The 17,796-nt window shown below is 38.5% G+C and overlaps 5 non-coding genes across 5 annotated transcripts; all 5 read left to right on the plus strand.

Annotated features, from left to right (window-relative positions):
- Positions 1-2,212: 2,212 nt before the first annotated feature.
- TRNAK-CUU (transfer RNA lysine (anticodon CUU)) lies at positions 2,213-2,285 on the plus strand. The gene has a single exon. It is a non-coding gene; the product is annotated as a tRNA-Lys (tRNA).
- Positions 2,286-4,935: 2,650 nt separating this feature from the next.
- Positions 4,936-5,008, plus strand: TRNAK-CUU (transfer RNA lysine (anticodon CUU)). The gene has a single exon. It is a non-coding gene; the product is annotated as a tRNA-Lys (tRNA).
- A 5,681-nt stretch (positions 5,009-10,689) lies between these two features.
- Positions 10,690-10,762, plus strand: TRNAK-CUU (transfer RNA lysine (anticodon CUU)). Its single transcript has one exon. It is a non-coding gene; the product is annotated as a tRNA-Lys (tRNA).
- A 2,649-nt stretch (positions 10,763-13,411) lies between these two features.
- On the plus strand, positions 13,412-13,484 carry TRNAK-CUU (transfer RNA lysine (anticodon CUU)). The gene has a single exon. It is a non-coding gene; the product is annotated as a tRNA-Lys (tRNA).
- A 3,505-nt stretch (positions 13,485-16,989) lies between these two features.
- Positions 16,990-17,062, plus strand: TRNAK-CUU (transfer RNA lysine (anticodon CUU)). Its single transcript has one exon. It is a non-coding gene; the product is annotated as a tRNA-Lys (tRNA).
- The last annotated feature ends 734 nt before the right edge of the window (positions 17,063-17,796 follow it).

Raw genomic sequence — 17,796 nt, forward strand, 5'->3', positions numbered from 1 at the left:
GCCAGGAGAAATGAAACAATCCAAAAGGGGTAGGTTTTCAATGCTAATCACATGTTACTGGACACAGTCTAACTGAATACAATCTAAATTAAACCCCACTGTCAGACAAGAGCTACTATGGCCCATCATTTCCTTCACCATTTCTAATTGTTTTACGACTCTAGAAATGCAGACTTGGAGACTTCTCGTTATGATCCAAAAAGGGGAGATTTTCAAATCTTATCACCTGGACAGAAACTAAGGGATTAAAATCAAAACTAGATCTCACTGTGGAACAAGAGCTACTATGGCCCATTATATCCTTCACTGTTTCTGATTGTTTTACGAGTCTAGGAATGCCAACCTGGAGACGTTTTATTACAGGGTGGATTGCTTGAATCTTATAGGGTAAAGTGATAGGATTTTTCTCTTGTTTAAGAAGGTAAATTTTATATCATACATTGAGATAGAGAGCTTTGCGAGTTCCCTCTTTCCCTCTGTCCACCCTTTGCTTCCGCAAAGCTCTCTCGGAATGCAGACTTGAAGACTTTTCATTACAGGGTGAATTATACTCTTAATCTCAGGGTCGTGGGTTCGAGACCCACGTTGGGCGAGATGTGTTAACAAATTGCTACCTTAGAATATAAGGAATTAAGTCATATTATTTCCATAAGAGCAATGAAGCCATTGTTTAAGAAGGCAACTTTATATGGTTCAGTGGAGCTAAATCTCACCTTCCAACATAAGCAACTAGGGTCTATGATCTCTTTCACCATCAGGCCAGGAGAAATGAAACAATCCAAAAGGGGTAGGTTTTCAATGCTAATCACATGTTACTGGACACAGTCTAACTGAATACAATCTAAATTAAACCCCACTGTCAGACAAGAGCTACTATGGCCCATCATTTCCTTCACCATTTCTAATTGTTTTACGACTCTAGAAATGCAGACTTGGAAACTTCTCGTTATGATCCAAAAAGGGGAGATTTTCAAATCTTATCACCTGGACAGAAACTAAGGGATTAAAATCAAAACTAGATCTCACTGTGGAACAAGAGCTACTATGACCCATTATATCCTTCACTGTTTCTGATTGTTTTACGAGTCTAGGAATGCCAACCTGGAGACGTTTTATTACAGGGTGGATTGCTTGAATCTTATAGGGTAAAGTGATATGATTTTTCTCTTGTTTAAGAAGGTAAATTTTATATCATACATTGAGATAGAGAGCTTTGCGAGTTCCCTCTTTCCCTCTGTCCACCCTTTGCTTCCGCAAAGCTCTCTCGGAATGCAGACTTGAAGACTTTTCATTACAGGGTGAATTATACTCTTAATCTCAGGGTCGTGGGTTCGAGACCCACGTTGGGCGAGATGTGTTAACAAATTGCTACCTTAGAATATAAGGAATTAAGTCATATTATTTCCATAAGAGCAATGAAGCCATTGTTTAAGAAGGCAACTTTATATGGTTCAGTGGAGCTAAATCTCACCTTCCAACATAAGCAACTAGGGTCTATGATCTCTTTCACCATCAGGCCAGGAGAAATGAAACAATCCAAAAGGGGTAGGTTTTCAATGCTAATCACATGTTACTGGACACAGTCTAACTGAATACAATCTAAATTAAACCCCACTGTCAGACAAGAGCTACTATGGCCCATCATTTCCTTCACCATTTCTAATTGTTTTACGACTCTAGAAATGCAGACTTGGAGACTTCTCGTTATGATCCAAAAAGGGGAGATTTTCAAATCTTATCACCTGGACAGAAACTAAGGGATTAAAATCAAAACTAGATCTCACTGTGGAACAAGAGCTACTATGGCCCATTATATCCTTCACTGTTTCTGATTGTTTTACGAGTCTAGGAATGCCAACCTGGAGACGTTACATTACAGGTTGGATTGCTTGAATCTTATAGGGTAAAGTGATATGATTTTTCTCTTGTTTAAGAAGGTAAATTTTATATCATACATTAAGATAGAGAGCTTTGCGAGTTCCCTCTTTCCCTCTGTCCACCCTTTGCTTCCGCAAAGCTCTCTCGGAATGCAGACTTGAAGACTTTTCATTACAGGGTGAGTTCTATAGGGTAAAGTGATCAGATTTTTCTCTTGTTTAAGAAGGTAAATTTATATATTATATTAAATAGTTAAACCAAGATAGAGAGCTTTGCAAGCTCTCTCCATCCACCCTTTGCATCCGAAGTCAGAGCATAATGCATGTAGGAATCAGCCCGGCTAGCTCAGTCGGTAGAGCATGAGACTCTTAATCTCAGGGTCGTGGGTTCGAGCCCCACGTTGGGCGAGATATGTAATTTTATGTCTCCTTTATTGAAAAAAATAAAAAAAGAAGGAAGGTGCTTACGTTTGGCCTAGGGAATCATAAAAGTCACCATATATTAGAGCAGATTGTATATTTGAAAAACATAGAAGGTGAAGAAACAGGAGTGTAGTTCTTTGGAAAAGTGTGTCAAGCAATTTAATTGTTGTAAGACGATTGAGGAATTCTTACAAAACATTTTAGTAGAGGGAGATTTTCAAATCTAACCATAAACCAGTGGACACAACCTAGCAGGGGAACATGTTAACAAAATGCTACCTTAGAATATAAGGAATTAAGTCATATTATTTCCATAAGAGCAATGAAGCCATTGTTTAAGAATGCAACGTTATATGTTTCAGTCTAGCTAAATCTCACCTTCCAACATAAGCAACTAGGGTCTATGATCTCTTTCACCATCAGGCCAGGAGAAATGAAACAATCCAAAAGGGGAAGGTTTTCAATGCTAATCACATGTTACTGGACACAGTCTAACTGAATACAATCTAAATTAAACCCCACTGTCAGACAAGAGCTACTATGGCCCATCATTTCCTTCACCATTTCTAATTGTTTTACGACTCTAGAAATGCAGACTTGGAGACTTCTTGTTATGATCCAAAAAGGGGAGATTTTCAAATCTTATCACCTGGACAGAAACTAAGGGATTAAAATCAAAACTAGATCTCACTGTGGAACAAGAGCTACTATGGCCCATTATATCCTTCACTGTTTCTGATTGTTTTACGAGTCTAGGAATGCCAACCTGGAGACGTTTCATTACAGGTTGGATTGCTTGAATCTTATAGGGTAAAGTGATATGGTTTTTCTCTTGTTTAAGAAGGTAAATTTTATATCATACATTAAGATAGAGAGCTTTGCGAGTTCCCTCTTTCCCTCTGTCCACCCTTTGCTTCCGCAAAGCTCTCTCGGAATGCAGACTTGAAGACTTTTCATTACAGGGTGAATTATACTCTTAATCTCAGGGTCGTGGGTTCGAGCCCCACGTTGGGCGAGATGTGTTAACAAATTGCTACCTTAGAATATAAGGAATTAAGTCATATTATTTCCATAAGAGCAATGAAGCCATTGTTTAAGAAGGCAACTTTATATGGTTCAGTGGAGCTAAATCTCACCTTCCAACATAAGCAACTAGGGTCTATGATCTCTTTCACCATCAGGCCAGGAGAAATGAAACAATCCAAAAGGGGTAGGTTTTCAATGCTAATCACATGTTACTGGACACAGTCTAACTGAATACAATCTAAATTAAACCCCACTGTCAGACAAGAGCTACTATGGCCCATCATTTCCTTCACCATTTCTAATTGTTTTACGACTCTAGAAATGCAGACTTGGAGACTTCTCGTTATGATCCAAAAAGGGGAGATTTTCAAATCTTATCACCTGGACAGAAACTAAGGGATTAAAATCAAAACTAGATCTCACTGTGGAACAAGAGCTACTATGGCCCATTATATCCTTCACTGTTTCTGATTGTTTTACGAGTCTAGGAATGCCAACCTGGAGACGTTTTATTACAGGGTGGATTGCTTGAATCTTATAGGGTAAAGTGATAGGATTTTTCTCTTGTTTAAGAAGGTAAATTTTATATCATACATTGAGATAGAGAGCTTTGCGAGTTCCCTCTTTCCCTCTGTCCACCCTTTGCTTCCGCAAAGCTCTCTCGGAATGCAGACTTGAAGACTTTTCATTATAGGGTGAATTATACTCTTAATCTCAGGGTCGTGGGTTCGAGACCCACGTTGGGCGAGATGTGTTAACAAATTGCTACCTTAGAATATAAGGAATTAAGTCATATTATTTCCATAAGAGCAATGAAGCCATTGTTTAAGAAGGCAACTTTATATGGTTCAGTGGAGCTAAATCTCACCTTCCAACATAAGCAACTAGGGTCTATGATCTCTTTCACCATCAGGCCAGGAGAAATGAAACAATCCAAAAGGGGTAGATTTTCAATGCTAATCACATGTTACTGGACACAGTCTAACTGAATACAATCTAAATTAAACCCCACTGTCAGACAAGAGCTACTATGGCCCATCATTTCCTTCACCATTTCTAATTGTTTTACGACTCTAGAAATGCAGACTTGGAGACTTCTCGTTATGATCCAAAAAGGGGAGATTTTCAAATCTTATCACCTGGACAGAAACTAAGGGATTAAAATCAAAACTAGATCTCACTGTGGAACAAGAGCTACTATGGCCCATTATATCCTTCACTGTTTCTGATTGTTTTACGAGTCTAGGAATGCCAACCTGGAGACGTTTCATTACAGGGTGGATTGCTTGAATCTTATAGGGTAAAGTGATATGATTTTTCTCTTGTTTAAGAAGGTAAATTTTATATCATACATTAAGATAGAGAGCTTTGCGAGTTCCCTCTTTCCCTCTGTCCACCCTTTGCTTCCGCAAAGCTCTCTCGGAATGCAGACTTGAAGACTTTTCATTACAGGGTGAGTTCTATAGGGTAAAGTGATCTGATTTTTCTCTTGTTTAAGAAGGTAAATTTATATATTATATTAAATAGTTAAACCAAGATAGAGAGCTTTGCAAGCTCTCTCCATCCACCCTTTGCATCCGAAGTCAGAGCATAATGCATGTAGGAATCAGCCCGGCTAGCTCAGTCGGTAGAGCATGAGACTCTTAATCTCAGGGTCGTGGGTTCGAGCCCCATGTTGGGCGAGATATGTAATTTTATGTCTCCTTTATTGAAAAAAATAAAAAAAGAAGGAAGGTGCTTACGTTTGGCCTAGGGAATCATAAAAGTCACCATATATTAGAGCAGATTGTATATTTGAAAAACATAGAAGGTGAAGAAACAGGAGTGTAGTTATTTGGAAAAGTGTGTCAAGCAATTTAATTGTTGTAAGACGATTGAGGAATTCTTACAAAACATTTTAGTAGAGGGAGATTTTCAAATCTAACCATAAACCAGTGGACACAACCTAGCAGGGGAACATGTTAACAAAATGCTACCTTAGAATATAAGGAATTAAGTCATATTATTTCCACAAGAGCAATGAAGCCATTGTTTAAGAATGCAACTTTATATGTTTCAGTGGAGCTAAATCTCACCTTCCAACATAAGCAACTAGGGTCTATGATCTCTTTCACCATCAGGCCAGGAGAAATGAAACAATCCAAAAGGGGTAGGTTTTCAATGCTAATCACATGTTACTGGACACAGTCTAACTGAATACAATCTAAATTAAACCCCACTGTCAGACAAGAGCTACTATGGCCCATCATTTCCTTCACCATTTCTAATTGTTTTACGACTCTAGAAATGCAGACTTGGAGACTTCTCGTTATGATCCAAAAAGGGGAGATTTTCAAATCTTATCACCTGGACAGAAACTAAGGGATTAAAATCAAAACTAGATCTCACTGTGGAACAAGAGCTACTATGGCCCATTATATCCTTCACTGTTTCTGATTGTTTTACGAGTCTAGGAATGCCAACCTGGAGACGTTTCATTACAGGTTGGATTGCTTGAATCTTATAGGGTAAAGTGATATGGTTTTTCTCTTGTTTAAGAAGGTAAATTTTATATCATACATTAAGATAGAGAGCTTTGCGAGTTCCCTCTTTCCCTCTGTCCACCCTTTGCTTCCGCAAAGCTCTCTCGGAATGCAGACTTGAAGACTTTTCATTACAGGGTGAATTATACTCTTAATCTCAGGGTCGTGGGTTCGAGCCCCACGTTGGGCGAGATGTGTTAACAAATTGCTACCTTAGAATATAAGGAATTAAGTCATATTATTTCCATAAGAGCAATGAAGCCATTGTTTAAGAAGGCAACTTTATATGGTTCAGTGGAGCTAAATCTCACCTTCCAACATAAGCAACTAGGGTCTATGATCTCTTTCACCATCAGGCCAGGAGAAATGAAACAATCCAAAAGGGGTAGGTTTTCAATGCTAATCACATGTTACTGGACACAATCTAACTGAATACAATCTAAATTAAACCCCACTGTCAGACAAGAGCTACTATGGCCCATCATTTCCTTCACCATTTCTAATTGTTTTACGACTCTAGAAATGCAGACTTGGAGACTTCTCGTTATGATCCAAAAAGGGGAGATTTTCAAATCTTATCACCTGGACAGAAACTAAGGGATTAAAATCAAAACTAGATCTCACTGTGGAACAAGAGCTACTATGGCCCATTATATCCTTCACTGTTTCTGATTGTTTTACGAGTCTAGGAATGCCAACCTGGAGACGTTTTATTACAGGGTGGATTGCTTGAATCTTATAGGGTAAAGTGATATGATTTTTCTCTTGTTTAAGAAGGTAAATTTTATATCATACATTGAGATAGAGAGCTTTGCGAGTTCCCTCTTTCCCTCTGTCCACCCTTTGCTTCCGCAAAGCTCTCTCGGAATGCAGACTTGAAGACTTTTCATTACAGGGTGAATTATACTCTTAATCTCAGGGTCGTGGGTTCGAGCCCCACGTTGGGCGAGATGTGTTAACAAATTGCTACCTTAGAATATAAGGAATTAAGTCATATTATTTCCACAAGAGCAATGAAGCCATTGTTTAAGAAGGCAACTTTATATGGTTCAGTGGAGCTAAATCTCACCTTCCAACATAAGCAACTAGGGTCTATGATCTCTTTCACCATCAGGCCAGGAGAAATGAAACAATCCAAAAGGGGTAGGTTTTCAATGCTAATCACATGTTACTGGACACAGTCTAACTGAATACAATCTAAATTAAACCCCACTGTCAGACAAGAGCTACTATGGCCCATCATTTCCTTCACCATTTCTAATTGTTTTACGACTCTAGAAATGCAGACTTGGAGACTTCTCGTTATGATCCAAAAAGGGGAGATTTTCAAATCTTATCACCTGGACAGAAACTAAGGGATTAAAATCAAAACTAGATCTCACTGTGGAACAAGAGCTACTATGGCCCATTATATCCTTCACTGTTTCTGATTGTTTTACGAGTCTAGGAATGCCAACCTGGAGACGTTTCATTACAGGTTGGATTGCTTGAATCTTATAGGGTAAAGTGATATGGTTTTTCTCTTGTTTAAGAAGGTAAATTTTATATCATACATTAAGATAGAGAGCTTTGCGAGTTCCCTCTTTCCCTCTGTCCACCCTTTGCTTCCGCAAAGCTCTCTCGGAATGCAGACTTGAAGACTTTTCATTACAGGGTGAATTATACTCTTAATCTCAGGGTCGTGGGTTCGAGCCCCACGTTGGGCGAGATGTGTTAACAAATTGCTACCTTAGAATATAAGGAATTAAGTCATATTATTTCCATAAGAGCAATGAAGCCATTGTTTAAGAAGGCAACTTTATATGGTTCAGTGGAGCTAAATCTCACCTTCCAACATAAGCAACTAGGGTCTATGATCTCTTTCACCATCAGGCCAGGAGAAATGAAACAATCCAAAAGGGGTAGGTTTTCAATGCTAATCACATGTTACTGGACACAGTCTAACTGAATACAATCTAAATTAAACCCCACTGTCAGACAAGAGCTACTATGGCCCATCATTTCCTTCACCATTTCTAATTGTTTTACGACTCTAGAAATGCAGATTTGGAGACTTCTCGTTATGATCCAAAAAGGGGAGATTTTCAAATCTTATCACCTGGACAGAAACTAAGGGATTAAAATCAAAACTAGATCTCACTGTGGAACAAGAGCTACTATGGCCCATTATATCCTTCACTGTTTCTGATTGTTTTACGAGTCTAGGAATGCCAACCTGGAGACGTTTTATTACAGGGTGGATTGCTTGAATCTTATAGGGTAAAGTGATATGATTTTTCTCTTGTTTAAGAAGGTAAATTTTATATCATACATTGAGATAGAGAGCTTTGCGAGTTCCCTCTTTCCCTCTGTCCACCCTTTGCTTCCGCAAAGCTCTCTCGGAATGCAGACTTGAAGACTTTTCATTACAGGGTGAATTATACTCTTAATCTCAGGGTCGTGGGTTCGAGCCCCATGTTGGGCGAGATGTGTTAACAAATTGCTACCTTAGAATATAAGGAATTAAGTCATATTATTTCCATAAGAGCAATGAAGCCATTGTTTAAGAAGGCAACTTTATATGGTTCAGTGGAGCTAAATCTCACCTTCCAACATAAGCAACTAGGGTCTATGATCTCTTTCACCATCAGGCCAGGAGAAATGAAACAATCCAAAAGGGGTAGGTTTTCAATGCTAATCACATGTTACTGGACACAGTCTAACTGAATACAATCTAAATTAAACCCCACTGTCAGACAAGAGCTACTATGGCCCATCATTTCCTTCACCATTTCTAATTGTTTTACGACTCTAGAAATGCAGACTTGGAGACTTCTCGTTATGATCCAAAAAGGGGAGATTTTCAAATCTTATCACCTGGACAGAAACTAAGGGATTAAAATCAAAACTAGATCTCACTGTGGAACAAGAGCTACTATGGCCCATTATATCCTTCACTGTTTCTGATTGTTTTACGAGTCTAGGAATGCCAACCTGGAGACGTTTCATTACAGGGTGGATTGCTTGAATCTTATAGGGTAAAGTGATATGATTTTTCTCTTGTTTAAGAAGGTAAATTTTATATCATACATTAAGATAGAGAGCTTTGCGAGTTCCCTCTTTCCCTCTGTCCACCCTTTGCTTCCGCAAAGCCCTCTGGAATGCAGACTTGAAAACTTTTCATTACAGGGTGAATTATACTCTTAATCTCAGGGTCGTGGGTTCGAGCCCCACGTTGGGCGAGATGTGTTAACAAATTGCTACCTTAGAATATAAGGAATTAAGTCATATTATTTCCATAAGAGCAATGAAGCCATTGTTTAAGAAGGCAACTTTATATGGTTCAGTGGAGCTAAATCTCACCTTCCAACATAAGCAACTAGGGTCTATGATCTCTTTCACCATCAGGCCAGGAGAAATGAAACAATCCAAAAGGGGTAGGTTTTCAATGCTAATCACATGTTACTGGACACAGTCTAACTGAATACAATCTAAATTAAACCCCACTGTCAGACAAGAGCTACTATGGCCCATCATTTCCTTCACCATTTCTAATTGTTTTACGACTCTAGAAATGCAGACTTGGAGACTTCTCGTTATGATCCAAAAAGGGGAGATTTTCAAATCTTATCACCTGGACAGAAACTAAGGGATTAAAATCAAAACTAGATCTCACTGTGGAACAAGAGCTACTATGGCCCATTATATCCTTCACTGTTTCTGATTGTTTTACGAGTCTAGGAATGCCAACCTGGAGACGTTTCATTACAGGGTGGATTGCTTGAATCTTATAGGGTAAAGTGATATGATTTTTCTCTTGTTTAAGAAGGTAAATTTTATATCATACATTGAGATAGAGAGCTTTGCGAGTTCCCTCTTTCCCTCTGTCCACCCTTTGCTTCCGCAAAGCTCTCTCGGAATGCAGACTTGAAGACTTTTCATTACAGGGTGAATTATACTCTTAATCTCAGGGTCGTGGGTTCGAGACCCACGTTGGGCGAGATGTGTTAACAAATTGCTACCTTAGAATATAAGGAATTAAGTCATATTATTTCCATAAGAGCAATGAAGCCATTGTTTAAGAAGGCAACTTTATATGGTTCAGTGGAGCTAAATCTCACCTTCCAACATAAGCAACTAGGGTCTATGATCTCTTTCACCATCAGGCCAGGAGAAATGAAACAATCCAAAAGGGGTAGGTTTTCAATGCTAATCACATGTTACTGGACACAGTCTAACTGAATACAATCTAAATTAAACCCCACTGTCAGACAAGAGCTACTATGGCCCATCATTTCCTTCACCATTTCTAATTGTTTTACGACTCTAGAAATGCAGACTTGGAGACTTCTCGTTATGATCCAAAAAGGGGAGATTTTCAAATCTTATCACCTGGACAGAAACTAAGGGATTAAAATCAAAACTAGATCTCACTGTGGAACAAGAGCTACTATGGCCCATTATATCCTTCACTGTTTCTGATTGTTTTACGAGTCTAGGAATGCCAACCTGGAGACGTTTCATTACAGGGTGGATTGCTTGAATCTTATAGGGTAAAGTGATATGATTTTTCTCTTGTTTAAGAAGGTAAATTTTATATCATACATTAAGATAGAGAGCTTTGCGAGTTCCCTCTTTCCCTCTGTCCACCCTTTGCTTCCGCAAAGCTCTCTTGGAATGCAGACTTGAAGACTTTTCATTACAGGGTGAGTTCTATAGGGTAAAGTGATCTGATTTTTCTCTTGTTTAAGAAGGTAAATTTATATATTATATTAAATAGTTAAACCAAGATAGAGAGCTTTGCAAGCTCTCTCCATCCACCCTTTGCATCCGAAGTCAGAGCATAATGCATGTAGGAATCAGCCCGGCTAGCTCAGTCGGTAGAGCATGAGACTCTTAATCTCAGGGTCGTGGGTTCGAGCCCCACGTTGGGCGAGATATGTAATTTTATGTCTCCTTTATTGAAAAAAATAAAAAAAGAAGGAAGGTGCTTACGTTTGGCCTAGGGAATCATAAAAGTCACCATATATTAGAGCAGATTGTATATTTGAAAAACATAGAAGGTGAAGAAACAGGAGTGTAGTTCTTTGGAAAAGTGTGTCAAGCAATTTAATTGTTGTAAGACGATTGAGGAATTCTTACAAAACATTTTAGTAGAGGGAGATTTTCAAATCTAACCATAAACCAGTGGACACAACCTAGCAGGGGAACATGTTAACAAAATGCTACCTTAGAATATAAGGAATTAAGTCATATTATTTCCATAAGAGCAATGAAGCCATTGTTTAAGAATGCAACTTTATATGTTTCAGTCTAGCTAAATCTCACCTTCCAACATAAGCAACTAGGGTCTATGATCTCTTTCACCATCAGGCCAGGAGAAATGAAACAATCCAAAAGGGGTAGGTTTTCAATGCTAATCACATGTTACTGGACACAGTCTAACTGAATACAATCTAAATTAAACCCCACTGTCAGACAAGAGCTACTATGGCCCATCATTTCCTTCACCATTTCTAATTGTTTTACGACTCTAGAAATGCAGACTTGGAGACTTCTCGTTATGATCCAAAAAGGGGAGATTTTCAAATCTTATCACCTGGACAGAAACTAAGGGATTAAAATCAAAACTAGATCTCACTGTGGAACAAGAGCTACTATGGCCCATTATATCCTTCACTGTTTCTGATTGTTTTACGAGTCTAGGAATGCCAACCTGGAGACGTTTCATTACAGGTTGGATTGCTTGAATCTTATAGGGTAAAGTGATATGATTTTTCTCTTGTTTAAGAAGGTAAATTTTATATCATACATTAAGATAGAGAGCTTTGCGAGTTCCCTCTTTCCCTCTGTCCACCCTTTGCTTCCGCAAAGCTCTCTCGGAATGCAGACTTGAAGACTTTTCATTACAGGGTGAATTATACTCTTAATCTCAGGGTCGTGGGTTCGAGACCCACGTTGGGCGAGATGTGTTAACAAATTGCTACCTTAGAATATAAGGAATTAAGTCATATTATTTCCATAAGAGCAATGAAGCCATTGTTTAAGAAGGCAACTTTATATGGTTCAGTGGAGCTAAATCTCACCTTCCAACATAAGCAACTAGGGTCTATGATCTCTTTCACCATCAGGCCAGGAGAAATGAAACAATCCAAAAGGGGTAGGTTTTCAATGCTAATCACATGTTACTGGACACAGTCTAACTGAATACAATCTAAATTAAACCCCACTGTCAGACAAGAGCTACTATGGCCCATCATTTCCTTCACCATTTCTAATTGTTTTACGACTCTAGAAATGCAGACTTGGAGACTTCTCGTTATGATCCAAAAAGGGGAGATTTTCAAATCTTATCACCTGGACAGAAACTAAGGGATTAAAATCAAAACTAGATCTCACTGTGGAACAAGAGCTACTATGGCCCATTATATCCTTCACTGTTTCTGATTGTTTTACGAGTCTAGGAATGCCAACCTGGAGACGTTTCATTACAGGTTGGATTGCTTGAATCTTATAGGGTAAAGTGATATGATTTTTCTCTTGTTTAAGAAGGTAAATTTTATATCATACATTAAGATAGAGAGCTTTGCGAGTTCCCTCTTTCCCTCTGTCCACCCTTTGCTTCCGCAAAGCCCTCTGGAATGCAGACTTGAAAACTTTTCATTACAGGGTGAATTATACTCTTAATCTCAGGGTCGTGGGTTCGAGCCCCACGTTGGGCGAGATGTGTTAACAAATTGCTACCTTAGAATATAAGGAATTAAGTCATATTATTTCCATAAGAGCAATGAAGCCATTGTTTAAGAAGGCAACTTTATATGGTTAAGTGGAGCTAAATCTCACCTTCCAACATAAGCAACTAGGGTCTATGATCTCTTTCACCATCAGGCCAGGAGAAATGAAACAATCCAAAAGGGGTAGGTTTTCAATGCTAATCACATGTTACTGGACACAGTCTAACTGAATACAATCTAAATTAAACCCCACTGTCAGACAAGAGCTACTATGGCCCATCATTTCCTTCACCATTTCTAATTGTTTTACGACTCTAGAAATGCAGACTTGGAGACTTCTCGTTATGATCCAAAAAGGGGAGTTTTTCAAATCTTATCACCTGGACAGAAACTAAGGGATTAAAATCAAAACTAGATCTCACTGTGGAACAAGAGCTACTATGGCCCATTATATCCTTCACTGTTTCTGATTGTTTTACGAGTCTAGGAATGCCAACCTGGAGACGTTTCATTACAGGGTGGATTGCTTGAATCTTATAGGGTAAAGTGATATGATTTTTCTCTTGTTTAAGAAGGTAAATTTTATATCATACATTGAGATAGAGAGCTTTGCGAGTTCCCTCTTTCCCTCTGTCCACCCTTTGCTTCCGCAAAGCTCTCTTGGAATGCAGACTTGAAGACTTTTCATTACAGGGTGAGTTCTATAGGGTAAAGTGATCTGATTTTTCTCTTGTTTAAGAAGGTAAATTTATATATTATATTAAATAGTTAAACCAAGATAGAGAGCTTTGCAAGCTCTCTCCATCCACCCTTTGCATCCGAAGTCAGAGCATAATGCATGTAGGAATCAGCCCGGCTAGCTCAGTCGGTAGAGCATGAGACTCTTAATCTCAGGGTCGTGGGTTCGAGCCCCACGTTGGGCGAGATATGTAATTTTATGTCTCCTTTATTGAAAAAAATAAAAAAAGAAGGAAGGTGCTTACGTTTGGCCTAGGGAATCATAAAAGTCACCATATATTAGAGCAGATTGTATATTTGAAAAACATAGAAGGTGAAGAAACAGGAGTGTAGTTCTTTGGAAAAGTGTGTCAAGCAATTTAATTGTTGTAAGACGATTGAGGAATTCTTACAAAACATTTTAGTAGAGGGAGATTTTCAAATCTAACCATAAACCAGTGGACACAACCTAGCAGGGGAACATGTTAACAAAATGCTACCTTAGAATATAAGGAATTAAGTCATATTATTTCCATAAGAGCAATGAAGCCATTGTTTAAGAATGCAACTTTATATGTTTCAGTCTAGCTAAATCTCACCTTCCAACATAAGCAACTAGGGTCTATGATCTCTTTCACCATCAGGCCAGGAGAAATGAAACAATCCAAAAGGGGTAGGTTTTCAATGCTAATCACATGTTACTGGACACAGTCTAACTGAATACAATCTAAATTAAACCCCACTGTCAGACAAGAGCTACTATGGCCCATCATTTCCTTCACCATTTCTAATTGTTTTACGACTCTAGAAATGCAGACTTGGAGACTTCTCGTTATGATCCAAAAAGGGGAGATTTTCAAATCTTATCACCTGGACAGAAACTAAGGGATTAAAATCAAAACTAGATCTCACTGTGGAACAAGAGCTACTATGGCCCATTATATCCTTCACTGTTTCTGATTGTTTTACGAGTCTAGGAATGCCAACCTGGAGACGTTTCATTACAGGGTGGATTGCTTGAATCTTATAGGGTAAAGTGATATGATTTTTCTCTTGTTTAAGAAGGTAAATTTTATATCATACATTAAGATAGAGAGCTTTGCGAGTTCCCTCTTTCCCTCTGTCCACCCTTTGCTTCCGCAAAGCTCTCTCGGAATGCAGACTTGAAGACTTTTCATTACAGGGTGAGTTCTATAGGGTAAAGTGATCTGATTTTTCTCTTGTTTAAGAAGGTAAATTTATATATTATATTAAATAGTTAAACCAAGATAGAGAGCTTTGCAAGCTCTCTCCATCCACCCTTTGCATCCGAAGTCAGAGCATAATGCATGTAGGAATCAGCCCGGCTAGCTCAGTCGGTAGAGCATGAGACTCTTAATCTCAGGGTCGTGGGTTCGAGCCTGGGCGAGATATGTAATTTTATGTCTCCTTTATTGAAAAAAATAAAAAAAGAAGGAAGGTGCTTACGTTTGGCCTAGGGAATCATAAAAGTCACCATATATTAGAGCAGATTGTATATTTGAAAAACATAGAAGGTGAAGAAACAGGAGTGTAGTTCTTTGGAAAAGTGTGTCAAGCAATTTAATTGTTGTAAGACGATTGAGGAATTCTTACAAAACATTTTAGTAGAGGGAGATTTTCAAATCTAACCATAAACCAGTGGACACAACCTAGCAGGGGAACATGTTAACAAAATGCTACCTTAGAATATAAGGAATTAAGTCATATTATTTCCATAAGAGCAATGAAGCCATTGTTTAAGAATGCAACTTTATATGTTTCAGTCTAGCTAAATCTCACCTTCCAACATAAGCAACTAGGGTCTATGATCTCTTTCACCATCAGGCCAGGAGAAATGAAACAATCCAAAAGGGGTAGGTTTTCAATGCTAATCACATGTTACTGGACACAGTCTAACTGAATACAATCTAAATTAAACCCCACTGTCAGACAAGAGCTACTATGGCCCATCATTTCCTTCACCATTTCTAATTGTTTTACGACTCTAGAAATGCAGACTTGGAGACTTCTCGTTATGATCCAAAAGGGGGAGATTTTCAAATCTTATCACCTGGACAGAAACTAAGGGATTAAAATCAAAACTAGATCTCACTGTGGAACAAGAGCTACTATGGCCCATTATATCCTTCACTGTTTCTGATTGTTTTACGAGTCTAGGAATGCCAACCTGGAGACGTTTCATTACAGGTTGGATTGCTTGAATCTTATAGGGTAAAGTGATATGATTTTTCTCTTGTTTAAGAAGGTAAATTTTATATCATACATTAAGATAGAGAGCTTTGCGAGTTCCCTCTTTCCCTCTGTCCACCCTTTGCTTCCGCAAAGCCCTCTGGAATGCAGACTTGAAAACTTTTCATTACAGGGTGAATTATACTCTTAATCTCAGGGTCGTGGGTTCGAGCCCCACGTTGGGCGAGATGTGTTAACAAATTGCTACCTTAGAATATAAGGAATTAAGTCATATTATTTCCATAAGAGCAATGAAGCCATTGTTTAAGAAGGCAACTTTATATGGTTAAGTGGAGCTAAATCTCACCTTCCAACATAAGCAACTAGGGTCTATGATCTCTTTCACCATCAGGCCAGGAGAAATGAAACAATCCAAAAGGGGTAGGTTTTCAATGCTAATCACATGTTACTGGACACAGTCTAACTGAATACAATCTAAATTAAACCCCACTGTCAGACAAGAGCTACTATGGCCCATCATTTCCTTCACCATTTCTAATTGTTTTACGACTCTAGAAATGCAGACTTGGAGACTTTTCATTACAGGGTGAATTATACTCTTAATCTCAGGGTCGTGGGTTCGAGCCCCATGTTGGGCGAGATGTGTTAACAAATTGCTACCTTAGAATATAAGGAATTAAGTCATATTATTTCCATAAGAGCAATGAAGCCATTGTTTAAGAAGGCAACTTTATATGGTTCAGTGGAGCTAAATCTCACCTTCCAACATAAGCAACTAGGGTCTATGATCTCTTTCACCATCAGGCCAGGAGAAATGAAACAATCCAAAAGGGGTAGGTTTTCAATGCTAATCACATGTTACTGGACACAGTCTAACTGAATACAATCTAAATTAAACCCCACTGTCAGACAAGAGCTACTATGGCCCATCATTTCCTTCACCATTTCTAATTGTTTTACGACTCTAGAAATGCAGACTTGGAGACTTCTCGTTATGATCCAAAAAGGGGAGATTTTCAAATCTTATCACCTGGACAGAAACTAAGGGATTAAAATCAAAACTAGATCTCATTGTGGAACAAGAGCTACTATGGCCCATTATATCCTTCACTGTTTCTGATTGTTTTACGAGTCTAGGAATGCCAACCTGGAGACGTTTCATTACAGGGTGGATTGCTTGAATCTTATAGGGTAAAGTGATATGATTTTTCTCTTGTTTAAGAAGGTAAATTTTATATCATACATTGAGATAGAGAGCTTTGCGAGTTCCCTCTTTCCCTCTGTCCACCCTTTGCTTCCGCAAAGCTCTCTTGGAATGCAGACTTGAAGACTTTTCATTACAGGGTGAGTTCTATAGGGTAAAGTGATCTGATTTTTCTCTTGTTTAAGAAGGTAAATTTATATATTATATTAAATAGTTAAACCAAGATAGAGAGCTTTGCAAGCTCTCTCCATCCACCCTTTGCATCCGAAGTCAGAGCATAATGCATGTAGGAATCAGCCCGGCTAGCTCAGTCGGTAGAGCATGAGACTCTTAATCTCAGGGTTGTGGGTTCGAGCCCCACGTTGGGCGAGATATGTAATTTTATGTCTCCTTTATTGAAAAAAATAAAAAAAGAAGGAAGGTGCTTACGTTTGGCCTAGGGAATCATAAAAGTCACCATATATTAGAGCAGATTGTATATTTGAAAAACATAGAAGGTGAAGAAACAGGAGTGTAGTTCTTTGGAAAAGTGTGTCAAGCAATTTAATTGTTGTAAGACGATTGAGGAATTCTTACAAAACATTTTAGTAGAGGGAGATTTTCAAATCTAACCATAAACCAGTGGACACAACCTAGCAGGGGAACATGTTAACAAAATGCTACCTTAGAATATAAGGAATTAAGTCATATTATTTCCATAAGAGCAATGAAGCCATTGTTTAAGAATGCAACTTTATATGTTTCAGTCTAGCTAAATCTCACCTTCCAACATAAGCAACTAGGGTCTATGATCTCTTTCACCATCAGGCCAGGAGAAATGAAACAATCCAAAAGGGGTAGGTTTTCAATGCTAATCACATGTTACTGGACACAGTCTAACTGAATACAATCTAAATTAAACCCCACTGTCAGACAAGAGCTACTATGGCCCATCATTTCCTTCACCATTTCTAATTGTTTTACGACTCTAGAAATGCAGACTTGGAGACTTCTCGTTATGATCCAAAAAGGGGAGATTTTCAAATCTTATCACCTGGACAGAAACTAAGGGATTAAAATCAAAACTAGATCTCACTGTGGAACAAGAGCTACTATGGCCCATT

The sequence above is a fragment of the Pelobates fuscus genome, chromosome 2 (genome assembly GCF_036172605.1).
Source record: "Pelobates fuscus isolate aPelFus1 chromosome 2, aPelFus1.pri, whole genome shotgun sequence".
Lineage (NCBI taxonomy): Eukaryota > Metazoa > Chordata > Amphibia > Anura > Pelobatidae > Pelobates > Pelobates fuscus.